Consider the following 19,318-nt stretch of genomic DNA (forward strand, 5'->3'; position numbering starts at 1 on the left):
CGAAGTATGATAGTTTGGGCTTGGTCATTTGTGCCTTGAGTGAAAATTCTGGGTCGATTGGTTCTACGATCCATTTGTTTGTTCTCCTGGCTGTCCATGGTCTCCTCAAAAGTCTTCTCCAGCTGGTGTGCATGTGTTGCCTGAGCCTGTGCCTGAACATGGTGAAAGTTTTAGACAGCTTTCCCCCTCAGAAGCAGAAAGGGTTGTGACAGTCTTGAGAGAGTTTTCTTCAAGCTCATAATTTTTTCCACTCTTTTTGTTCAAGCCCCCCTTCTACCGCCCATTAGCTTCACCCACCTGGTTGTCTGTTAAGTACTTCCTGAGACAGTGAACATTCTGTTCCATTGAGTTACTTTGCAACAGTTTGGGGTTTTTTTCGCCCCCTTAGGTTGCTTTCCTCCTACCCGCCAACTTTTGTGAAACCGATGTATCTGAGGGTTATCTTGAGTCTGCCAGTACCTTCCTTTCAGCTACAAGTGCTCCAATTATGCATCCATCAGGATCAAAACACTTCCGGCTCTTTTGGAAATAAGATGATTTCGCATGGGCTGATACCAGTAAAGAGGGAATGATTCCTGGGGAACAGGGATGCTTGAAATGAATCAGAGTGATCGACATTTTGCTAGTTATGTGATAAAGAGTGTTAGTGATAACTCCAGTTCATCCCTTTTCCTGCAACATTCCCTGAGCCCTTGTCCATAAATTGAGATCTTTCATTTTAGCAGCTCTAAGATTCAGTAATGAGTTAGGCCTCTTCTCAGTCTATTTTAATAAAGCTCAGCTCTCTAAATATAGAGGCTATAAACCATGCAGGTTGTGGCAATAATCAGTTTAGTGGCCCAGCTTGATAAAAGTGGAAATGTTTGCATGTTTCAAATTATGATCCGTTTAGGAGAGGAAGTGAGTGAACAGGCGCTTGTGTTATGAAGCTTGACGTTGTTAAGCCTTTGGAGAAGACATACTTCAAAGTCACTGGGACTGAAATATGCCCTGTGCATTTGACAGAGGGAGCTGTGCTCTGATGCCACAGAGATTGCCAAAACGTCCCATTGCCACTTCACATCATCTATTTATCAGATTTCAGCTGCAACACACTTGGGGTATGCAAATTGCTCCTTTAAACAGAGGTACAATTTTTAGCTTACTTTCCTTAAGGAAAGTTAGCTTATGAGATCAGCCAGCTCTGTGTGTCCATGAGTGTGTCCCTCTATTAATTTTGCAGTGCCTGGACTGATCTGGGCCAAATTTGGTACAGTTGTAGTGACACAGAGGAACATGTCAATGGCATAGTGTGTGATGATGTCCTCCACCCCAGTTGAAGATGGTGGATGTGTGAACATTTGAGATGTAAGTGGGCTAACTTGTGAAGATGTTAATTACCTATTAAGATTAAAGTGATAAGAAAGTAGGCAGATCAGTTCTTACCAGCACTTCTTATTTTTAATGTAACTTAAAACCAAGCTTTTTTTTTTAAAGAAGGAAGAGGAAGATGAAAACCTTAGAACACCAATGATTCTACTTTACAAAGTAGAAGATGATAGATCTCTGCCCTGAGTAGCTTACACTCTGAAATCTGCAATAAGGGAGGTGGGGTAACCAGGGGGACAGTGTGCACTTCCTTCAGTTGCAGGTACGTACCCAGAAGTGCTTTCCTCATGCTCTGTACATGGACTCAGTGGCACCATCTACCATATACAAGGCTCCTACACAAGTGCATCATCAAATGTGATTTATATAATATCTTGTACCAAATAACCATCAGCCATTTAGATGGGGCAAATGAGTTTGTTCCTCAGACAAGGACTGAATGGACATAAATCTCACAGAAGCAAGATTGTCAAGAAACTCATTGATGGGGTAAACCAATTTTAACATGCACAGTCAAAGAGTTATGGAACTGGGAGTTTCTGTACTGGGAAAAAATCCACTCTGGTAGTCATACAGACCAGGAAATAGCAGAATGCAGATTTATCAGAGCGTCTGATTGCATTGGACAAGGATTAAATAGATGCTATGGTTTACTTTCATTATAAGGATTCTGATGCATTTTAACCCCTGTCCCTTTAAGAATCTTAGAATGCTCCCACACTTTGATTTGAACTGCTCATTTTCCTGAGTTACTCCAGTAGAACTCAGCATCTGATGAAGTGTGTTGTTACCCATGAAAGCTTATGCAATATTAAACCATATTATAATCCTATAGAAGCCTATAGTCTGGATTCTATTTACTTATTTTTCCCCCCATTTTATATCCCGCTCTTCCTCCAAGGAATCCAGAGCGGTGTACTACATACTTAAGTTTCCTCTCACAACAACCCTGTGAAGTAGGTTAGGCTGAGAGAGAAGTGACTGGCCCAGAGTCACCCAGCTAGTTCCATGGCTGAATGGGGATTTGAACCCGGGTCTCCCCGGTCCTAGTCCAGCACTCTAGCCACTACACCCCACCCCCAATAAAATAAGATTGTGAGGTCATTCTCATGACTGTTTCGTGTGGGGCTGGAGAGAGCATGGAGAGATAATGTGGGGTGAGGAGAGACAGGATCGGTCTTACCTTCCTGCACATGATGACTGCTTGCCACCCTGCTTGCTGTGCTGCACTCCCACACATGCGCGTGGAGACCCTAAATGGGGCTGCAGGCAGTCTGTGCTGCCACATGACCAGGGGGTGGGGCAGGAGGGCAGATGTATTCCCTCCCACCTCACTTTTAGCCTGAGTTAAAAATCCAGGCTACCCGATACGTAGGGTGGTCATGTGAACGGCTCAACTTTCTGCTACATGCAATGGCAGACATGCATAGTTCGAATTGTATTCATTCATTCATTCATTCATTCATTCATTTGTAAACCGCTTTGGGAACTTTGGTTGAAAAGCGATATATAAATAGTCGTTGTTGTTGTTGTTGAATCAAGTTGTTTGTTCAGAATATTTCTTTCAGTTGATGCTTTCAGGAGATGGGAGCTTGAATGCTCACTGTTCTTGATGATCATTCCATGTGCGTATCCCATGAAATACCCACCAAAGCATCCCTTCCATTATGAAAGATCAGTACAGTGGTGCTTATGATGTATTTAGGTCGTCTGTTACTGAATATTTTCTACTGTTAGTACAACAAAAAGTGTGATGATCACAGTTAAAGCTTAACAAAGAAAATGCTGTCAGGCAATTAGTAAGCTGAAGTCAGCAGAACAAAAGTGAAATATATCATGTTTGTGGTGGCACATTAGTTTGTGTGTGACAATGTTAGAGCCAGGCCTCCAGTCTTTGGGAGCAAACAATCTCAACCCTCCCCCCCCCGCTCGCTTTTGCTTTGCCCAAGATGGAGAACTTTTACATCTGCCTGAAAGGAAAACAGCAGCAAAATTAGTCATTGAATTCTTCCCCATTCTTTCCAAATCGTCTCGGGGCCCCTGGAGCATCCAAAAGGGTTTTGCATGAATTAATTACAGCACAATTGCCTTTTTGTAGGGGAAAGGTAACATCATCCTGGCATGGACAGACCTTGCATTGCAAAGATATACCTCTGCAGTGGGTGGGAGACGGAAGGATAATGTGAATGGGAAGAGGGGAAAGAAAGGACAAATGTGAACAGATTTGATTCCGGAGGTCTTGATGCAGAGCAATAGGCAAAGCATTTTATTTTTAAAGTAACTATCTTGAAATGTTTGCAGTGAACTTTAACAGAATAACTATTAATGCAAAATATATAAAGCACGGATATGCCAAACCAGTCTCAACAAGTAAAAGATCATGGCTGACATCCAGACTAAATGAACTTGTCCCACTAACTTCAGTGGGTCTACCCATGAGTAATTCAGTCTGCCAGATCACAGTTCTAGTACCATTAAGATCACAGCACAGTCAGGCCTGAATGCAGAATGCCAGCTGTGTTCTCACCTGAGCTGTGGACTTTCCTTCCATGGGTGCTACCAACACAGGAACATAGGAAGCTGCCTTCTACCGAGTCCAATCATGGGTCCATCTAGCTCAGTATTGTCTACACTGGGGGATCCCAACCTGTGGCACTCCAGATGCTGCTGCACTACAACTTCCATCACCCCCTGCTATAATTTTTTGTGGCTAGGGATGATGTGAGTTGTTGTTCAGCAACATCTGGAGGATCGCACAGGTTGGGAATCCCTGCTCTACACTGATTGACCATGGCTTTCCAAGGTTTCAGGCTCATGGGTCTTTCTCAGCTCTACCTTGAGATGCTGCTAGGGTTTGAACCTGGGATCTTCTGAAAGCAAAGCAATGCTCTTCCACTGGGCTATGGCCCACTCCTCATCCCCCACCTCCAATCCTCTTGCGGCAACTTTAGGCACGATTCCTTGGGAATAAATCCAACAGAAGCCAATGGGATTTCCTTCTGAGCCAAGGCACATTGGATTATGCTGTTGTTGTTCTGGACCATGCTCTCCAAAAGATGCTCAGCCTTAGACTGTGTGGAAGGGAATTCCACACTTGCAGATATTCCCTTCATTCTGGTGTATAAGCAATAGAAATGCTGCACTCATGCCCTCACCACAGCCTCTAAAGTACTTGAGCAATCCTTGCCTGAAAAGCCATTCGTTACTTCTCCCTGGGTAAGCTCTCTTAATAGATTCCGTACGGGTAGATCCCTCTAATATTTGGCATGCATCGTGGATACTTGAGCACCGACCAACCTGCACACAGCTGTATGCTGCTGCATCGCAGCTTTCAAAAAGCTGTTATTTTCACATTAGCCTGCCAGCAGCCAGATGTCTAGGGAAATCCCTCTTGTATTGTTCTTTTCGTAGAAAGAGAAAGAGTTGTCTTCTGGCCTTTCTCCATTCGCAAGCCATTGAGCTCTCTGTCTTAGGCCATCCACCCTCATTATCAAATGCTTGATTCCCACAAGTGTGTGTGTGTGTGTGTGTGTGTGTGTGTGTGTGTGTGTGATTATAGATCCAAATTCTTCAGTGGCAGATGTTTTGGAGCTTGAAGACGCATCAGATGGATATGGAGTGGATTTCTGGAAAGACTCGGCAAAGCTAATTCTTCAACAATCCTTGACAAAAATGCAAACTGAATCTAGTTCTCACACAGGTTAGTGGATTATCTGCATAGGAAGCTGCCATTGGTCCATCTAGCTCAGTATTGTTGACACCAGGCCCGCACAAGGGTTGTGCAAAACTGTTCAAATCGAACCTGCTTCGATTCAAACTGGCCCAGTTTGACTGGTTCGAGCTCAAGCTGGATGGGGCTCCCCCAAAGGGGCCGGTCCAAGTTCAAACCGAACCAGGCCCGGTTCGGATTGAACTGGTTGATCCCCTTTCAACTGGTTTGGCCTGGCTTGTAAAGAGAAATCCAGTAAGGTGCCCTCTTGCCCGCCCCGCCCCCCCGAACCTCTTTTTTATGTAGGGAATCCTTCTTTGCTTGTAAAGAAGGATTCCCTGCATAAAAAGAGGTTCAGGGATGGAGGAGAGGGTACCTTACTAGCTGTGGTTGTGGCAGTGGTAGTTCCCAAGTGGCAGTAGGGACAGCTCCACATTGGTCTCACCCCACTGCTCTCACCCCACTGGTGCTCCCCCCGCACTGAGGACTGGTTGGTCCTGGGGGGAGCACCATTGGTCTGAGAGGGCCACTGCGGCTGCGGAGTTGCCCCTGCCCCTGCCATGGAGCACCACAACCAAAGCTGGTAAAGTGCCCTCTAGCCCACTCCACCCCACCCCAAACCCATTTTTATGTAGGAAATCCTCCTTTGCTTGTAGCGGGGAATTTACTGGATTCCTCTTTACAAGCAAGACACTCGAACCGGGTTGAACTAGTTCGACCCTGTTCGACCCTGTTTGATAGCACAAACTGAACTGCAGCTGGTTCTAATGAACCGGTTCATGGACCAGTGGGTTGAGTTTGAATATGATTTGGATTCGAACCAAACCACCACTGCCGGTTCTGTGTACACCCTAGCCTGCAGAATTTTGACCCTCCTGTTTTTGGACTACAATTCCTATCATTCCCAGTGAAAGTGGCCAATAGTCAGGAATTATGAGAGCTGTCATCCGGTTTCTACAAAAGGTCTGTGCTGACTGGAGATGCCATGGATTGAACTTGAAGCCCCTGAGTAACTGGCTTAACCCTTAGACTGTAACAATTTTAAGTCCAAAACACAACTGTAACTCTCTTTTTCAAACCACTTCAGCAAAATGTTCACAGTCTATATCACCACTTTGAGGAAGAAACTGCAAAAAAGGAACATCTATCTATCTATCTATCTATCTATCTGACCTCTATTTTGATTGTAGCAAACGATCCCTTTCACTCTGTATACAGTGAGCATGTTTCTCCTGTTGTCAATTTTTACATTGGATTCAGCTGATTTTGCTTTTTGTTTACCCGAGTGTGAAAAGAGAGAGAGAGAGAATATCTGGCCCCTTCTATCTATAAGGCATTCCATTCTAAAACAAGGAGGATGGAGATCAATTTGTATAGAGGTTTCCTGCAGTGAAAGTAATCCTCTACCCCGCAAATCTAGACAGTGGAGAGAAAAGTGGAGAGAAATTCAAATAGAGAATCAACATACTGTTCACTCCCCCTGGATTTAATATGCAGTTCTCCGGGTTGTGTTGTTTGTAAGACTGTACTGAACTGAGAAACGCAACAGGAAACATCCTTGAATGGAACTCCCAACATCTTTATTTGTCAAGAAGCAGCCACTAAGAGCTATACAATAATCAGTTATTTTTAAGAGTCCAGAAGCAGATCCCAGTTTGGGGCAGATTTGGGGGCAGAGCCTAGTGCAGGAGTTCTCAAACTTGGGTCCCCAGATTGTGTTGGACTATAACACCCACCACTCACCACTGGCCATTGTGACAGTGGGTGATGGGAGTTGTAGTCCAACATTATCTGGGGACCTGATCTTGAGAACCTCTGGCCTAGCAGATTTTGACTCATACCTTAGATGTTCACCTAAAAAATCCCAAACTGATACATGGAAAACCACCCTTGCCTTTCATTTTTTTTTTGCAAAGTAGCCCCCAAACAAATCCATCAGTGAATTCAGGCTGTTTTCATTCCTGGCCAATTGGCAAAGCCTGTTCCTGTGCTCACTGATTCATGAACAATGAGGGGCCCACCATGATCTTTAAGTGCTTGTGCATATTCCTAAACCACCCACTTGGGTGTTAAAAACAAAATCAGCAGTGACAACTTCCATGTTTTGGTCAAAGGTCACGGTTATCGACACATGACTTTAATCCTTCAGACACTTCAAAGGAAGAAAATTGGTAGAAACCTGCTGAGCAAGAACCCAGGAGATTCGTATTTGTCCAAAAAACCTTGATATTATTGACACTGTTGGAAATGCAAAAGGCCGAATATTTGAATCTAATAAAGCCAGAGTCTGTTTGTCAAAAGATTCCTGAGTTTGTGGCTATTTCCTCACCGACAATAAGGTGCTAAGTTTCATTTCATATTAAACACTCAAATGTTTGATCAGTTTCTCCTTTGTCAGAGAAAGGAGTCTTTGTCTTCCTCCAAGGAGCCCAGAGCGGTGTACTACATAAGTTTCTCCTCACAACAACCCTGTGAAGTAGGTTAGGCTGAGAGAGAAGTGACTGGCCCAGAGTCACCCAGCAAGTCTCAAGGCTGAATGGGGATTTGAATTCGGGTCTCCCTGGTCCTACTCCAGCACTCTAACCACTACACCACACTGGCACCATCCGAATACAAACGTCTGGGTGGACCCTGCTTACCAAAGGTAGCAATTCATACTTACTACCTCAAGACCAGCTACTATGGCCCTGTCAGTCATTCAGACAAGGACATGTTCACAGATATTTCTGCGCACACAGACAACGTCACATCTGAATAAGGCTCAGGTGTTCAGTGTGCGGACATCAGAGGAATGACCATGGCTATGTTCTGAGAACCATCCATATTGCCATGAGGAGACAGTGCTTTCTTTACGTACTTGCTTGGAAATCAGTTTCTTTGGTTCGAACAGGATCTGTTTCCAAGAAAGTGTGCTTAGGACTGTATCTTGAGACACATATGTTAAGAAGGAAAAATACTTCACATCACTGTTTTGCAGAATCAATAATATAAAACATATCTCCATTAATCCCTGATTTAATTGGAAGTACATTTTCTTTCATCCCTGCCAAGAAAAAAAGGGAGGGGGGATGAAAGAGAGACTAGTTACAGAATACATGGGGCTACGTTTTATCTGCTTGACCTGCTTAAACAGCTAAGCCAAGTTTCATTAAAAATTATTGGTCTCATAACTTTTTTCTTCTTTTTTCTTTTTTTCCCTTAAAATGGTCCCATATGGAGGCACTATCAGGATGAAATTATGCCAGTATGGAGATCTTTCCCCATCCCCCTGCATATTCTGTATATGCCATAAATTGTTTGGGTCCTCCCCCGCTTTTAAAAGAAATCTTTTTGTAAAAATCAAGAAATGGAAGAATGTGAAAAACCTTTTACAAGGAGGACAGGGTAAATGAAATGACAAGAAAGTATCACTTTAACCATAACAGATGCTAAGCAACCACATGTGAGTTGCAATAAGTGAAGCATTTATCCTAAAGCAATGGGAATTGCATTAAACCTCTCCCGATGCCTCCTCTGTTTCTTCCTAGGTGCTAACGCATACAAGTTGTATTAAGGAATTCTTCTCGATTCGCCGTGGCATCTGCTAAAAATGTCAGATGTGATCACAGTCTTTGCAAAACAAGGATTTTAACAACCCAAACCTTATGATAGGGTTATATTTCAGTGACTTGGAAACAACACTGCATTATCTGATACAAAACAGCACAGATGTTGCTTAATAAACTGTTTGCTTTATGCATTGCATTAACCTCATGAAACATTTATGCAAATCTCACATTAACAGAAGGGAAAGAAAGAAAGAAAGAAAGAAAGAAAGAAAGAAAGAAAGAAAGAAAGAAAGAAAGAAATGGGATAGGTTATGGAAAAAAAAGATGTGGCAACCTTTGTTTTGAGGTATTTTTCTTCCCAGTATTTTATGGGGGTGTCTTTTAACTCTTTGGGTTTCTGTTTCAAAAGACATGGCGTTCCCCCCCCTTCTGTTTTCAGCTCTGTTATCGTTCCTTCCAGCTGATTTCACATTTTATAATGCTAATAGTGGGTGTATGGTTTTGAGTTTCTCTACTGTCAGCTGGTCAGTAGGTCTGGAGGATATATTTAATGGAATCTGACAGCTGATGGGACTGTTCCCATTGAAAAGGGGATTTGATATGTGGGATGAATATCTTGACCCTCAATTCGCCATATTAATGACCATTATTATTCAAACTCCCACAGACGATATAACTCTTTTTTTCCTGGACACACCAGTACATGTGTATAAAAGAAATGACTTATGGATGAGTTAGTCTGTATACTTGTTAGAGTGCCTTTTTAGATAGCATGTCAAAACAGATTAGCAGTTTCGCCCTGCCATAAAATTAAATGCCGCAGCTTTGTGCGACATAAACTTGTAAACAAAGCGATCATAAAAGTGGAGAGACTCTCTGTGTTGTGTGAGACACCCAGCAAATGCATCCCCTTTTAATAGTAAAGACAAAAAAAAGGGGGGAGGCAGAGAAGGATCACGTCAGCTCCGCTCCAACTGACAACATGAAGTTAATATGCAAGAGTCAGCCAGTTAAAGGAGGCTAGAACTCACCCCCCTCTCTCTCACTTTTGTCAAGAACATAAATTCCATTTCCATATGATCCACTTTCAGGAATCTGAAAATGCTACCCTCCTGTGCTGATTAAATCCAAAGACGCTGATGTGTTCACAAAATGTGTACCTTCTACATCAGGGTTTTTCAAACTTTTTAAATAAGTGCACCTCTTCTGTTACTTACCTTCATTCAGTTACCCCTGAGAGAGGGGGGGGGGAGAGGGAGGAGTGTGTGTGTGTGTGTGCATATGTGTGTGTGTCCATATGTGCAGCAGCAGTGAGGGGAAACAGGAGCACCCCTGGGAAGCAAGTATTAATATCCCCTATTGGGTGCTAGTATCCCCTATTAGGAACCCCTGTTCTACATCACAGGGCTGTTCACATTTCTGTTAAGTAGGTAGGGGAAACATTCTACCCAGCTTGGGGAGCTGTGTGTGCTCATGATTTCCGGTTCTGTCTGAGTTAAAAGTTAGTTTGGAAGAGGAGAAAGTGATCAGGTGAGAGAGTGATGGAGGTTCCGACCTCCTACCTTGGTAATGTACTGGGTAAAAGTACTGGGGAAGTTACTTGCCTAAGGAGGGGAAGTTACTTGCCTAAGGAGCAAGAGGTTGCTAGTTCGAATCCCCGCTGGTATGTTTTCCAGACTATGGGAAACTCCTATATCGGGCCGCAATGATACAGGAAGATGCTGAAAGGCATCATCTCATACTGCATGGGGGATGGCAATGGTAAACCCCTCCTGTATTCTATCAAAGAAAACACATGACTCTGGTCACCAGGAGTCGACACTGACTCAATGGCACAACTTTACTTAGGACGGCACCATCAGAACCTGTGCCTGCCTCCAACATGATCACTTCCCTTCCTGCAGCTGAGGTTTTTAGTTTTAACTCACACACAACTCATAATTGGGAGTGCACACAGCTCATGGAGGTGGGTAGGATGTTTGTCCTACCCACTTCACTGTCATGAGAACAGCCCTCACATATCAACCTCATTCAGAACCTTTAAGGACCTCCATTTTGCCTGTTTACTGATGGACACAGCCAGTCGGCCTGGGTTACGATTGCGCATCACTGTGAAGAAACGGAATTGTGTCAATGTTCTACTTGAGCAACTATTTCTAATTTAGCTATCAGCAGATTGGAAGTTGGATGGTGAAATCTGAAGGAGTTGTGTGGGGAGCGATTTGGTTACAAGGACCTGTTTGTTTTTAAATTATACCTTCCTTTTTTTTTTTTTTAAGGAAAGAAGCATAAAATCTCTTATCGATCCACCACAACAAGCCCTGGTTTGAATACCTTTTAAAACTCAAGTCTCTTGAATGCCACAATCAATAACCCCTTTTGCATGGTGTTTTTTTTTGCTGCAAATATGCAATTTTGTTTTCACTTCTTAAAAGCATCTAATAAACATTGCCTTTGATTTTCCTAACAAATGAGACAGCAGGTAATGCCACAAACCGTTTAGTCCTTCTGACTGCGAGGTGTCGGACATGCCCATGAAAAACCATTGCCTGATAGCATTATGGATCGTCCTTGTGATGCACGAATAATGTAAGCATAATTTATTTTCCTTGTTCCGAGAGGCAACCCCAAAACGAGTACTTTGGGGGAACAAAGGGGTGACAAAGTATCTTATTAGGGGAGTGAGGATTTTGCCATACATTAAATATTTGTAGCAGTAAGGTAATTAATGTTGTTAGTTCATTTACCTGTTTAATGATGATTGCTTGACATAGTCAAAGTGATTCAGAAAACGGGCCAGATTCCTCTGAGAAGAATTCCATTTTCTTGGATTAGGCCAAACCTTCCAGCTAGTTTCCTCTTCCTGTCCAAGATCATGTGGGAGATGGGGAGAGCGTCAGCTGAAATCTGTGTGGAAAAAACTCTGCACTCCTCTGCACACGTGAAGGCTATTCGCATGACTCGGAAGCAGGGCGGGCGGGCAGGCAGGGGAAGGCTGCATGAAACTTACCTTCCCTCCAGACGATCCTGCAAAGGTGATGGGAAGCAGAGACCATGCTCTCACATGATCTGTGCGGTGGCATGCAGTGTGGATCTCCAGAGGACGGAATGATGTGTCCTGGTATTTGTTAGCCACCCCATAACAAATTGTTCTCGGGCAGCTCACAACACAGCATTAAAACATCAAGTAAAAACACATAACAGATACAGTCAAAACACACACAGAGAGAGACTCAAAATAGCAATAGCAATAGCAATAGCAATAGCACTAGCACTTACATTTATATACCGCTCTATAGCCGGAGCTCTTCTAAGCGGTTTACAATTATTTTAGCATATTGCCCCCAACATTCTGGGTACTCATTTTACTGACCTCGGAAGGATGGAAGGCTGAGTCAACCTTGAGCCCCTGGTCAGGATCGAACTTGTAACCTTCTGGTTACAGGGCGGCAGTTTTACCACTGCGCCACCAGGGGCTCTGGTACAATACGAAACAATTTTAAAACTTTTTTTAAAAGTCCGTTTAAAAAATCAAATTCAAACACCAAAATTTAAATTGATTTAAATTAAATTGCAAGCAGCCCGAGCATACACACAATCCCAGGGCCAGGGTTACGGGAGCACTCATGCCCTTAACCTTGGTTAAAGTCTAGGCTCCAAAGTGGGGTTAGGTGGGTGGGCATCGGGGGATCCATTCGGATCCTGGTGCTGCACACAAGCAGTCTAACCCCGGCTGGTCTTCCCTAGCCGGGGTTAGGCTGCTCGTGAGAACAGCTTTATGGTCTCACCCAGCCCAGTTCCTGGCCAGGAAGGAAGCAAGGTGGTTGGCCTGGCTCCGGAGAAGCTGGGGGAGTATCCTATCTACCTGGCTGCACTTGCTTCAGCTGCTTGTTCTGCTTGTTAGAGGAGGGAGTGAATGAGGCTTTTAAAAACAACATAACCCTTTAAAAATAATTAATTCAACCTATAGAATGACTGTATTGTCTGATGCCTTGGTGTAACATTTCAGTCTTGTAGATGATAAAGGTAAAGTGTGCTGTCGAGTCGGTGTCGACTCCTTATGACCACAGGGCCCTGTGCTTGTCTTTGGTAGAATACAGGAAGGGTTTACCATTGCCTCCTCCCGCGCAGTATTAGATGATGCCTTTCATCAACTTCCTATATTGCTGCTGCCCGATATAGCTGTTTCCCATAGTCTGGGAAATATACCAGCGGGGATTCGAACCGGCAACCTCTCTGGCTTGCTAAATGAAGTCATTTCCTTGCTGCACCATTGTAGATGGGGGAGCAGGAAATATTTTTGGGGGACAGTGCTTGTTACCCCTTGGGACCCCTTAGATTCATCCCTGTTTGTTCACGTAACAAGTTTTCTTTTTAAAAAGAGAGAGAGAGAGAGAGGCAGACAGAGGCAGAGAGGTAGAGAGAGAAGAAACCCAAATCCAACCATTCTTTTTGAAACTACCATCTGCCTAATGTGCTCAGACATGAATCCAGCGTACACGCACCAGTTCGACAGCATATGAAGAGTGTGTCAATAACTTTTAAAGCAACCATTGGACCAAGGAGACGCAATTAGGTCCCCGTAATGGGTTTCACATTTGGTTTCCATATTTTGGAGGATGAAGTTGACATGATAATATCTCAATTACTGCGAGACTGGAAAGTCTCAGATGATGTACAGCCCTGCATTCTTTTCGCCAAACACATGAAAGCCTTTGAGAATTTGGGCTCTTAATTGTGTATGAGTCATCTTTCATTTCTCTCCCTCATTTTCTCAACTACAAAGCCATCCCATGGATTACAGTAGTGGTTCATTGGGGCGGGGCAATAGAGAGAGGGAGATTGTGTGTGTGTGTGTGTTTTTCCCCATGGCCGAATCCTGTTTGCCAGGCTTGTGTTGAAGGGTGGCTGCTCCAGAGATGGTTCCAGGAATAGAGCTCAAGGCAAAGCTGCATAAACTAGAGGAGAGCTAGTCTTGCGGCAGTGAGCATGAATTGTAGGGATCTGCAAATTGATTCAAACTCGAATTGATTCATCTCGCATCTGGGTGATTCAGATGATTCAAATTTGAATGGAAGAACCCTTTAAAAGGGCAATTTGATTTGAATTCGAAATGGATTTTCAAAATTCTATTTGAATTTGATTTGAGAGCTGATTGGCACCTTTAAAAACCATTCGGTCCCTCTGTTTGGTTAAAAAAGGTGCCCAAACAGGGTCAAATCAATTCAAATTTGATTCAAATTCTAATTGAAGTTTTGCACCAGATTTGAATTTGTTTTTAATTCGGGGTGAATTTTAAGAATTCAATTTGAATTTGAAATGAATTAAAAAATTCATTTCATGCACACCTCTAATGAATTGTTTCCTTTGCTAAGCAGGGTGTGTCCTAGCTCATATTTGGATGGGTGCCAAATTGTGACCATTTTCTGCTGTGAGATATTCCCCTTAAAGTGGGGTAGGCAACCTTGGCTCTCCAGATGCTGCTGAACTACAGCTCCCATCATCCTCAGCTATAATGAATTGCAGCTGAGGATGATGGGAGTTGTAGTATAGCAACAGCTAGAAAGCCAAAGTTGCCTACCCTTGCTTTAGGGGATGGGGCCATAGCTCAGTGGAAGAGAATCTGAAAACCTGTATGCAGAAGTAGACCATTGGTCCGTCTAGCTCAATATTGTCTCCATTGACTGATGGTGGCTCTCGAGGGCTACAGGCCTACCTGGAGATTCTACCAGGGACTGAACCTGGGACCTTCTGCATGCAATGCAGATGCCTTACATAGGAACATAGAGACAGAGGAAGCTGCCATATTCCGAGTCAGACCATTGGTCCATCTAGCTCAGTATTGTCTACACCAGGGATTCTCAACACTGGGTCCCCAGATGTTATTGGACTTCAACTCCCATAATCCCCAACCAAAGGCCACTGGGGCTGGGTATTATGGGAGCTGAAGTCCAATAACATCTTGGGACTCAATGTTGAGAATCCCTGGTCTACACAGACTGACAGTGGCTTCTCCAAGATTGCAGGCAGGAATCTCTCCCAGCCCTGTCTGAAGATAACAGGGAGGGAACTTGGAACCTCAGATGCTCTTCCCAGAGCAGTTCCATACCCTAAGGGGAATATCTTCCAGTGCTCACACATGGAGTCTCCCATTCAAATGCAACTAGGGTGGACCCTGCTTAGCAAAGGGGAAAAGTCATGCTTGCTCCCACAAACCAGCTCTCCTCCCTCCCCCTGAGCCATAGCCCTTCCTCTGAGAAGGAGTTTCAATACAGGAGGGTGTTGTGTGTACTTGAGACAAACCTGGCTCTGACACCCTCATGTGAATTCTGCCAGGCACCTCAACAGTGAGGTCCCTTCACATGAAAATCTTGAGTTTTCTGGAGTATTCAGAGCTCTGCATGCATTGTATCCCCACCGGCTGCAGTATTGCCATCTTAACGCACTCCAGTTTAATGGAATTGATTATTTTACTTTTAGATCTAGCAGCTGGTTGGTATTTTATTTTGTGAGAGCTTTGGAGCCGCTCATTGATTTTCACCAGAGCTGTTTGCTGTTTTCTTCAGTCAATATTGTCACATAATGAAAAACTTGACTCAGCTGGTTAGATCCAGCAACCGTCTTGCTACAGAACAGAATGGTGCAGGAGCTGCCTTTTAAGAAAACACAGGGCTTCCTTCCTACATGTGTCCAAACTACACTAGAGGACTCCTTTGCAGAACTGCATTATACCAAGTGAGGTTGCCAGCTGCCCTTTGATTTAGAAAAATGGCCCTCATATTACAATACTGTATTTCCATTTCATCTTATACCAGAGTTTTGAACTTCCTATACTCAGGACACACTTTCAATATTGATTCGTTGACCTCCTGTGGAACCACTGAGATTCTGGCATGGAATATCTGGCCAGTGCAGAGGGTTTTGTCTGAGTGTGTTCTTGGGCACACACTCTATTTGTGTTTCGACTGAGTGTCGAAAACTGAGATATTGCACCTTAGATGGGGCGGCCCTTCCCTGAGGCAGGGTGAGATAATCACCTCAGCTGCAGATGTAAGGAGGGGCCAGGGGCAGATGTTGTTGACGACAACTCCTATAATCCCCAGCCAAAGGCCATTATCACTGGGGATGCTGGGAGTTGTAGTCAACAAGATCTGGAAATCCTTGTTACAGGCAATATTGGTGAGGGGTCAGTAAGTGCTGGACTACTAGCACCAAAGGAGATGTCCCACTGTCCACCGCTTGCTGGGACACACTGTTCAGTTTTCCCTCCTCATCCCACTGGGCCCCACATCTTTCTCCCCCATGCAACTTCAGCTAGATAACCCCCTGCCATCACTGCCTGGTTTGGTGGCATTGTCTGGGAGTGCTTGCATGTCACTGCCTCAGCAGGATGGCCCAAAGAGGCTGAGCACCCACCCACAGAAGGGTGGCATTGTATTGTCCTACATCTTAGGCAGCAGAATGTCTTGGAGCATCCCGACCTCCCTTGAAACTAAGATTGCCACTCAAACATACATTTTTCCTGTCTGTTTTTCAATAACAGAGATGCCTAGTAGGAAGGGTTGAAGGGAAAACACACAGAAATGAACCAGAAACACTGTTAAGCTTTGAGTCTCAGTGTATGGGTTCGTACGTGCCACAGCCTGCAGCAATTGAAACTGGGTGGGATCTTTCCCTCAGGATCGGTCCTAGTGGCCAATTGAAAAGTCCTCAGGAAGGCTCAATGCTAAGTGAAGACATAGCATCAATCAATCAATCAATCAATCAATCAATTTTTACATGTGTCTCTTGCCCTTCCTCTGAGGAGCCCAGAGTGGTCACCCAGTGAGTATCATGGCCGAATGAGGATTTGAACGTGGGTCTCCCCGGTCCTAGTCCAATATTCTCATGGATTTGTGGAGGAAATGGCAACAATCCGCCACTCCAAGGAGCAGCACTACCACTACTAAGACCTTACTTTTACTCCCCCACCCAATTTCCAAATTGCTTCCAATTTTGCTGCCTACAAATAAGGCAATGAAATTTGGGAGCGGGAATTTGCTACAGCCCTCTTTATAGTCCGTTCCTGGCACTCGGATAACTTGCAGAGTTTGCTTAGCACAGATTGGTGTTAAACACTGGCGTGGTTCACACAATCATTTGAATGTAGGTTTAATGTGGGTTACTGACATTAGTGTGATTACGTGGACCCATGCCAAGGTGGTTTATGGCCCAAGATGAATCTGAGATTCCCACCTTGGTGTGGGTTCACACAAGCATGCGAATGTGGGTAACCCACATTAAACCTGGATTGAAACTATCACTCTCTCTGTCTGTCTATACTCAGTGTGTGCTCTCTCTCTCTCTCTCTCTCTCTCTCTCTCTCTCTCTCTCTCTCTCTCTCCCTGTGTGCTGATTTGGAGTTTTCCATGGCTTTTCGTACAGCTGCATAAGATGAAGCCTTTCCCAGATTACTGCTTATCAAATAATTTCACAGCACATTATTCCCAATGAAAGGCAAATGAGTTGGTCCCTCTGTAGTCGCAAGGCCGTAAAAATGCATTTTCCCCAATCAAAAATAACGGGTGTTATATAATCATAACCTCTTCCTTCAAGAAACAGGCTGCTGAAAGGCCTTAAAGCATACATAATTATAGGCTGAAGTATACTAAAAATAGATCCTGAGCCACACATAACATGAAGTGTAACTGTTGGACTTCATTGTAACCCTTCTGTGTATTGCCTGGCCTAGGATGATCACATCTGTTCCAACTGTCCTTACTTACCAGAGAAACTGCTTCTTTTGGGGTACCTTTCTTGGATAAACCCTTCTTTTCTTTTGCCCATGGTTTTGTCCCTTGTGGATGCCTTCTTAATGTATTGTTATCTGAGCTATTAGTGTGGTTGTGCTTCCTCACAGAAGTCTCTAGAAATTAAATCTCTGAGAGATGAATCTTGTCTCTGATGCGCATGGAACTTAAGGCATGGACTTTATGTGTCTGTGTGAACATGGACATCAAGGCATCATGGAGAATATAGCCTGCCATGTCAGAGACTGTAGCTGCCATAGTTTGAATAACTGTTACCTCTTTTAGGGCTATTCGGGATCAACCCTTCCATGATGCGAGGTTAGGCAGTCACTTCATATTACTGGGGTACCAGCTAGGTGACATGATTCCTTTCTGCCCCTCCTTCCCTGCTGGAGTGAGAAGAGGAGAAGAGTATGCACACAAGGGGGTGGCATTTGGCAACCTTCTTTAGATCACAGAGGCCTTGAGCTACCACTGGGACTATTATGCCAAAGGCACAATTCCATGGTGTATAATGGCAACTTGGATGACAAATTTTACCTGTGATGTTGGCTGATATTTAGAGCAAAGGGCTGTGCAACCCTCGGGGACATATTTTCAGGTGGCACAGAGAGCTTCCTGGAGAAGGAGAGGGCACCAAAAATGAAGAGCAAGCAGGGCTGTGCAACCCTTAGGGACATATTTTCAGGTGACACAAAGGGCTTCCTGGGGAGAGGGAGGAGATTGAAAATTTAGAGCAAGGAGGGCTTTGTCACTTCCCTGCTGCACTGGTGCAGTAAGTTGGAAAGTTCTGTTAGGCTGTTTTCTCGCTGCGCTGGCATTTCCTTTCCCTGAATGTCAGTGTTGTTATTTGCAACCAGACTTCCTCCGGCTCACAACGGAAGGCCTCGTTTTTGTCAACGGCTTGGAAAGCCAGGCCTTATTTATGAAAGCTACTGAAGGTTAGCCTATCAGATAAGCCTGTGACGCGGCGAGCAGCTTGGATGCCAGAACACACTTCCACTCCGCTTTGCAACCTCGTGCCAATAACTCGCTCACACTTTACTAAGAAAACACACTCCGAACCATTCCTATCTGTTTGCACTCTCCAGAGATCTCCAGCTTCTGCTTGCCGGCTGCCAGCACGTGGGGTAGAAAAGCCAGTCCCCTTGCCAGTTAGCTTGTATAAACTGACTTTGGTGGTAACGTGTAATTATATCCTCGGCAAAGCACTTTAAGATGTCTGATGACAAGGAATGCACTGCAGAGACATGAGTTGCCATTGTTTGCAAATGTTCAAGCGTCACTGCCAAGCACCTAAATAATGAACCAATGCCTGTCAAAAAAGAAAATTTTTTTTAAAAGGAAAAAAGAGAGAAATCCCGAAGAAGCTTTATTTCCCCCCTGAAGTTAAAGAAAGCAAACGCTTCCAAAAGGGGAAGGCTTTAAGTGAAAAATCACACGTTCTTCCATCCTGTTTTTCAAACCGGCACTGGCGGGTCGTATTTATTAAAAGCTTACCTTCCTCGGCCTGGCGTTTCCCCTTTAAAAGTTGCCGTTGGGCTCCAAAAGCTGTTTCTCCCGCTGGCTGCTTCAACTGAGAGAGTTCAAGAAGCGATGCCAGTTTCTCGTCGCACGGGGAATGTGCGGCTGAAAAGCTTCGTGCGAACAATGTGGCTGAGCCAGAGCGCTGGTCTGGAAAGGGCAGCGTCGTCTAGCAGGGGCTCTCTTGGAAGACAGGAGCAGTAACATTTTCAAGCTCTCGGGATTCCAGGAGGCTGATGTTGAAGAGCTGCAGGATCAGATGATGCAATCCGGAACTCTTTTGCTACCCTCGAAACTCAATGACAGGGAGGAATGCAACCCCATCATCTCCTCCTTTGCTGCAAAGTAGCATCAGGAAGGGTGATTTTGCAGTCGAGAAC

The sequence above is a fragment of the Hemicordylus capensis genome, chromosome 9 (assembly GCF_027244095.1).
Source record: "Hemicordylus capensis ecotype Gifberg chromosome 9, rHemCap1.1.pri, whole genome shotgun sequence".
In the NCBI taxonomy this organism is placed as follows: Eukaryota; Metazoa; Chordata; class Lepidosauria; order Squamata; family Cordylidae; genus Hemicordylus; species Hemicordylus capensis.